Consider the following 7,500-nt stretch of genomic DNA (forward strand, 5'->3'; position numbering starts at 1 on the left):
GCATTTTTTCCATATAAGGACATTGTAATCTATTAACATAAACCAAATTTATCATAAAATATGACTTATAGTTTATTTAAATTATTTTGCTTGCATTTTAACATAGAATAAATGTCATTAATTTGATAAAGTGTTGATAGATTTATATGAATACAGTGCGTTAATTTTTCGGAATTATATAATAGCATGATTATCATTGATTTTCTGTGTTTATTATATGCACTTGTATGATTAACAATGCGAAAGATTCAGGATACCTTCGGGACCCGTCTTGAAACACGGACCAAGGAGTCTAACATATGTGCAAGTTATTGGGATATAAACCTAATAGCATAATTAACTTGACTAATAATGGGATTAGTTTTTTAACTATTTATAGATAATTAACACAATCCCGGGGCGTTCTATATAGTTATGTATAATGATATTTATATTATTTATACCTCTAACTGGAACGTACCTTGAGCATATATGCTGTGACCCGAAAGATGGTGAACTATACTTGATCAGGTTGAAGTCAGGGGAAACCCTGATGGAAGACCGAAACAGTTCTGACGTGCAAATCGATTGTCAGAATTGAGTATAGGGGCGAAAGACCAATCGAACCATCTAGTAGCTGGTTCCTTCCGAAGTTTCCCTCAGGATAGCTGGTGCATTTAAATGTTATATAAAATAATCTTATCTGGTAAAGCGAATGATTAGAGGCCTTAGGGTCGAAACGATCTTAACCTATTCTCAAACTTTAAATGGGTAAGAACCTTAACTTTCTTGATATGAAGTTTAAGGTTATGATATATTGTGCCCAGTGGGCCACTTTTGGTAAGCAGAACTGGCGCTGTGGGATGAACCAAACGTAATGTTACGGTGCCCAAATTAACAACTCATACAGAAACCATGAAAGGCGTTGGTTGCTTAAAACAGCAGGACGGTGATCATGGAAGTCGAAATCCGCTAAGGAGTGTGTAACAACTCACCTGCCGAAGCAACTAGCCCTTAAAATGGATGGCGCTTAAGTTGTATACCTATACATTACCGCTAAAGTAGATGATTTATATTATTTATAATATAAATTTTGAAACTTTAGTGAGTAGGAAGGTACAATGGTGTGCTTAGAAGTGTTTGGCGTAAGCCTGCATGGAGCCGCCATTGGTACAGATCTTGGTGGTAGTAGCAAATAATCGAATGAGACCTTGGAGGACTGAAGTGGAGAAGGGTTTCGTGTGAACAGTGGTTGATCACGAGTTAGTCGGTCCTAAGTTCAAGGCGAAAGCCGAAAATTTTCAAGTTTTAAAAATGTCAAATGAAATAATAAATAATAAAACACTTGAATAATTTTGAACGAAAGGGAATACGGTTCCAATTCCGTAACCTGTTGAGTATCCGTTTGTTATTAAATATGGGCCTCGTGCTCATCCTGGCAACAGGAACGACCATAAAGAAGCCGTCGAGAGGTATCGGAAGAGTTTTCTTTTCTGTTTTATAGCCGTACTACCATGGAAGTCTTTCGCAGAGAGATATGGTAGATGGGCTAGAAGAGCATGACATATACTGTTGTGTCGATATTTTCTCCTCGGACCTTGAAAATTTATGGTGGGGATACGCAAACTTCTCAACAGGCCGTACCAATATCCGCAGCTGGTCTCCAAGGTGAAGAGTCTCTAGTCGATAGAATAATGTAGGTAAGGGAAGTCGGCAAATTAGATCCGTAACTTCGGGATAAGGATTGGCTCTGAAGATTGAGATAGTCGGGCTTGATTGGGAAACAATAACATGGTTTATGTGCTCGTTCTGGGTAAATAGAGTTTCTATCATTTATGATAGTTATTTGTTCCCCGGATAGTTAGTTACGTAGCCAATTGTGGAACTTTCTTGCTAAAATTTTTAAGAATACTAATTTTTAATTAGTTCTTTTAAATTATAACGATTATCAATTAACAATCAATTCAGAACTGGCACGGACTTGGGGAATCCGACTGTCTAATTAAAACAAAGCATTGTGATGGCCCTAGCGGGTGTTGACACAATGTGATTTCTGCCCAGTGCTCTGAATGTCAAAGTGAAGAAATTCAAGTAAGCGCGGGTCAACGGCGGGAGTAACTATGACTCTCTTAAGGTAGCCAAATGCCTCGTCATCTAATTAGTGACGCGCATGAATGGATTAACGAGATTCCTACTGTCCCTATCTACTATCTAGCGAAACCACAGCCAAGGGAACGGGCTTGGAATAATTAGCGGGGAAAGAAGACCCTTTTGAGCTTGACTCTAATCTGGCAGTGTAAGGAGACATAAGAGGTGTAGAATAAGTGGGAGATATTATTCCTTGTGTTTGATATCGCCAATGAAATACCACTACTCTTATTGTTTCCTTACTTACTTGATTAAATGGAACGTGTATCATTTCCTAGCCATTATACGGATATATTTATTATATCTTATGGTATTGGGTTTTGATGCAAGCTTCTTGATCAAAGTATCACGAGTTTGTTATATAATCGCAAACAAATTCTTTAATGAGAGAGTGCATTTATGTATTTTTAATTTGAAATATTTGGTATAACTCCAATTACTCAGGTATGATCCAATTCAAGGACATTGCCAGGTAGGGAGTTTGACTGGGGCGGTACATCTCTCAAATAATAACGGAGGTGTCCCAAGGCCAGCTCAGTGCGGACAGAAACCACACATAGAGCAAAAGGGCAAATGCTGACTTGATCTCGGTGTTCAGTACACACAGGGACAGCAAAAGCTCGGCCTATCGATCCTTTTGGTTTAAAGAGTTTTTAACAAGAGGTGTCAGAAAAGTTACCATAGGGATAACTGGCTTGTGGCGGCCAAGCGTTCATAGCGACGTCGCTTTTTGATCCTTCGATGTCGGCTCTTCCTATCATTGTGAAGCAAAATTCACCAAGCGTTGGATTGTTCACCCATGCAAGGGAACGTGAGCTGGGTTTAGACCGTCGTGAGACAGGTTAGTTTTACCCTACTAATGACAAAACGTTGTTGCGACAGCATTCCTGCGTAGTACGAGAGGAACCGCAGGTACGGACCAATGGCACAATACTTGTTCGAGCGAACAGTGGTATGACGCTACGTCCGTTGGATTATGCCTGAACGCCTCTAAGGTCGTATCCGTGCTGGACTGCAATGATAAATAAGGGGCAATTTGCATTGTATGGCTTCTAAACCATTAAAAGTTTATTTTATAAACGACAATGGATGTGATGCCAATGTTATTTGTAACATAGTAAATTGGGAGGATCTTCGATCACCTGATGCCGCGCTAGTTACTTATTAAAACATTATTTAATACAATGACAAAGCCTAGAATCAATTGTAAACGACTTTTGTAACAGGCAAGGTGTTGTAAGTGGTTGAGCAGCTGCCATACTGCGATCCACTGAAGCTTATCCTTTGCTTGATGATTCGATTTTTTTAAATTGCTGATGTACTATTATTATATGGAAGAGTATTTCATATAATAATAAGTCCATTTCTATCCTCTTTTTTTTTTAGGTAGCCAAATGTATCGTCATTTCTTTAGTGACGCAATGAATGTACTTTAAGAGATTCCTACTCTTCATGTTTAAATGGGTGAAAAAAAAAGTTATATATATATATAAGTTAAAAGAACGAATACGGCGTTTCAAACTGTGTTCGTCATAATGTAGCCAAATGAATCGTCATTTATTTAGTGACGCAATATATATATTTAAAGAGATTCCTACTGTACCTATTAAAAGGTCAAAAGAAAAAAATGTTATATGTATATAACTTTAATAAATGAAAACGGCGGTGCCAACTGTCATCTTCATAATGTTGCCAAATGAATTGTCATTTATTCAGAGATACAATAAATATTTTTAAAGAAACTCCTACTGTCCATATTGAAAGGTGGAAAAATAATGTTATATGTATATAACTTAAAAGAACGAAAACGGCGGTTTCAACTGTGATCGTCATAATGTAGCCAAATGAATCGTCATTTATTTAGTGACGCAATATATATATTTAAAGAGATTCCTACTGTACCTATTAAAAGGTCAAAAGAAAAAAATGTTATATGTATATAACTTTAATAAATGAAAACGGCGGTGCCAACTGTCATCTTCATAATGTTGCCAAATGAATTGTCATTTATTCAGAGACACAATAAATATATTTAAAGAAACTCCTACTGTCCATATTGAAAGGTGGAAAAATAATGTTATATGTATATAACTTAAAAGAACGAAAACGGCGGTTCCAACTGTGATCGTCATAATGTAGCCAAATGAATCGTCATTTATTTAGTGACGCAATATATATATTTAAAGAGATTCCTACTGTACCTATTAAAAGGTCAAAAGAAAAAAAATGTTATATGTATATAACTTTAATAAATGAAAACGGCGGTGCCAACTGTCATCTTCATAATTTATATGAAAAAAAAAAAATTTACTCAACATTAAAATTTTTCATATCATATGAAAATATATCATAACGTATGGGATTTATTTAATATCGCCCATATATATGAAAAAAAAAAAAATTTACTCAACATTCAAAATTTCTCATATCATATGAAAATATATCATAACGTATGCGATTTATTTAATATCGCCCATTTATATGAAAAAAAAAAATTTACTTAACATTTAAAATTTTTCATATCATATGAAAATATATATCATAACGTATGGGATTTATTTAATTTCGCCCATTTATATGAAAAAAAAAATTTACTCAACATTTAAAATTTTTCATATCATATGAAAATATATCATAACGTATGCGATTTATTTAATTTCGCCCATTCATATGAAAAAAAAAAAAATTTACTCAACATTTAAAATTTTTCATATCATATGAAAATATATATCATAATGTATGGGATTTATTTAATTTCGCCCATTCATATGAAAAAAAAAAAAATTTACTCAACATTAAAATTTTTCATATCATATGAAAATATATCATAACGTATGGGATTTATTTAATTTCGCCCATTTATATGAAAAAAAAAAAATTTACTCAACATTTAAAATTTTTCATATCATATGAAAATATATCATAACGTATGGGATTTATTTAATTTCGCCCATTTATATGAAAAAAAAAATTTACTCAACATTTAAAATTTTTCATATCATATGAAAATATATCATAACGTATGGGATTTATTTAATTTCGCCCATTTATATGAAAAAAAAAAATTTACTCAACATTTAAAATTTTTCATATCATATGAAAATATATCATAACGTATGCGATTTATTTAATTTCGCCCATTCATATGAAAAAAAAAAAATTTACTCAACATTTAAAATTTTTCATATCATATGAAAATATATATCATAACGTATGGGATTTATTTAATTTCGCCCATTTATATGAAAAAAAAAAAAAATTACTCAACATTCAAAATTTCTCATATCGTATGAAAATATATATCATAACGTATGCGATTTATTTAATTTCGCCCATTCATATGAAAAAAATAAAAATTTACTCAACATTTAAAATTTTTCATATCATATGAAAATATATCATAACGTATGGGATTTATTTAATATCGACTATATATATGAAAAAAATTTTACTAAAAACTAAAAATATTAATATCGCCCATTTATCGTATGGGAACATCCATATCATATGGGAATATGCATATCACATACGAATGTTTTATACTTTGGTGATTTCTTAAAAACGCCCATTTATTGTATGGGGAAAAAATGTTAATTTATTATTGAGTGGTACTTTCAAACATAAATGGTCAATTTCGAGAGTATGTGGCACAAAACCTACTTAGGTGGTGTGATGTCGAGCATGGTCAGTCATATGTTATATTGGTAAAATTCTTAAATTCATATGTCTTATGCATTTATAATCGGCAATGTCTATTTATTTATTTATTATAATGAAATTTGATGGTATTTATAAAAATACATATGAAAATTTATTGTTGAGTGGTACCTTCAAACATAAATGGTCAATTTCGAGAGTATGTGGCACAAAACCTACTTAGGTGGTGTGATGTCGAGCATGGTCAGTCATATGTAATATTGGTAAAATTCTTAAATACATATGTCTCATGCATTTATAATCGGCAATGTCTATTTATTTATTTATTATAATGAAATTTGATGGTATTTATAAAAATACATATGAAAATTTATTGTTGAGTGGTACCTTCATATATAAATGGTCCATTTCGAGAGTATGTGGCACAAAACCTACTTAGGTGGTGTGATGTCGAGCATGGTCAGTCATATGTAATATTGGTAAAATTCTTAAATACATATGTCTTATGCATTTATAATCGGCAATGTCTATTTATTTATTTATTATAATGAAATTTGATGGTATTTATAAAAATACATATGAAAATTTATTGTTGAGTGGTACCTTCAAACATAAATGGTCAATTTCGAGAGTATGTGGCACAAAACCTACTTAGGTGGTGTGATGTCGAGCATGGTCAGTCATATGTAATATTGGTAAAATTCTTAAATACATATGTCTTATGCATTTATAATCGGCAATGTCTATTTATTTATTTATTATAATGAAATTTGATGGTATTTATAAAAATACATATGAAAATTTATTGTTGAGTGGTACCTTCATATATAAATGGTCCATTTCGAGAGTATGTGGCACAAAACCTACTTAGGTGGTGTGATGTCGAGCATGGTCAGTCATATGTAATATTGGTAAAATTCTTAAATACATATGTCTTATGCATTTATAATCGGCAATGTCTATTTATTTATTTATTATAATGAAATTTGATGGTATTTATAAAAATACATATGAAAATTTATTGTTGAGTGGTACCTTCATATATAAATGGTCCATTTCGAGAGTATGTGGCACAAAACCTACTTAGGTGGTGTGATGTCGAGCATGGTCAGTCATATGTAATATTGGTAAAATTCTTAAATACATATGTCTCATGCATTTATAATCGGCAATGTCTATTTATTTATTTATTATAATGAAATTTGATGGTATTTATAAAAATACATATGAAAATTTATTGTTGAGTGGTACCTTCATATATAAATGGTCCATTTCGAGAGTATGTGGCACAAAACCTACTTAGGTGGTGTGATGTCGAGCATGGTCAGTCATATGTAATATTGGTAAAATTCTTAAATACATATGTCTCATGCATCTATAATCGGCAATGTCTATTTATTTATTTATTATAATGAAATTTGATGGTATTTATAAAAATACATATGAAAATTTATTGTTGAGTGGTACCTTCATATATAAATGGTCCATTTCGAGAGTATGTGGCACAAAACCTACTTAGGTGGTGTGATGTCGAGCATGGTCAGTCATATGTAATATTGGTAAAATTCTTAAATACATATGTCTCATGCATTTATAATCGGCAATGTCTATTTATTTATTTATTATAATGAAATTTGATGGTATTTATAAAAATACATATGAAAATTTATTGTTGAGTGGTACCTTCATATATAAATGGTCCATTTCGAGAATATG

The 7,500-nt window shown here is 31.9% G+C and overlaps 1 non-coding gene across 1 annotated transcript in view; it reads left to right on the forward strand.

The window, feature by feature from the left end:
- LOC124461709 overlaps positions 1 to 3,427 on the forward strand; it is a 3,941-nt gene extending 514 nt beyond the window's left edge. Inside the window, exon 1 of the ribosomal RNA XR_006955221.1 lies at positions 1 to 3,427. This exon is cut by the window's left edge and continues 514 nt beyond it. This is a non-coding gene — a ribosomal RNA (large subunit ribosomal RNA).
- The last annotated feature ends 4,073 nt before the right edge of the window (positions 3,428 to 7,500 follow it).

Source organism: Drosophila willistoni, unplaced genomic scaffold (genome assembly GCF_018902025.1).
Source record: "Drosophila willistoni isolate 14030-0811.24 unplaced genomic scaffold, UCI_dwil_1.1 Seg607, whole genome shotgun sequence".
NCBI lineage: Eukaryota > Metazoa > Arthropoda > Insecta > Diptera > Drosophilidae > Drosophila > Drosophila willistoni.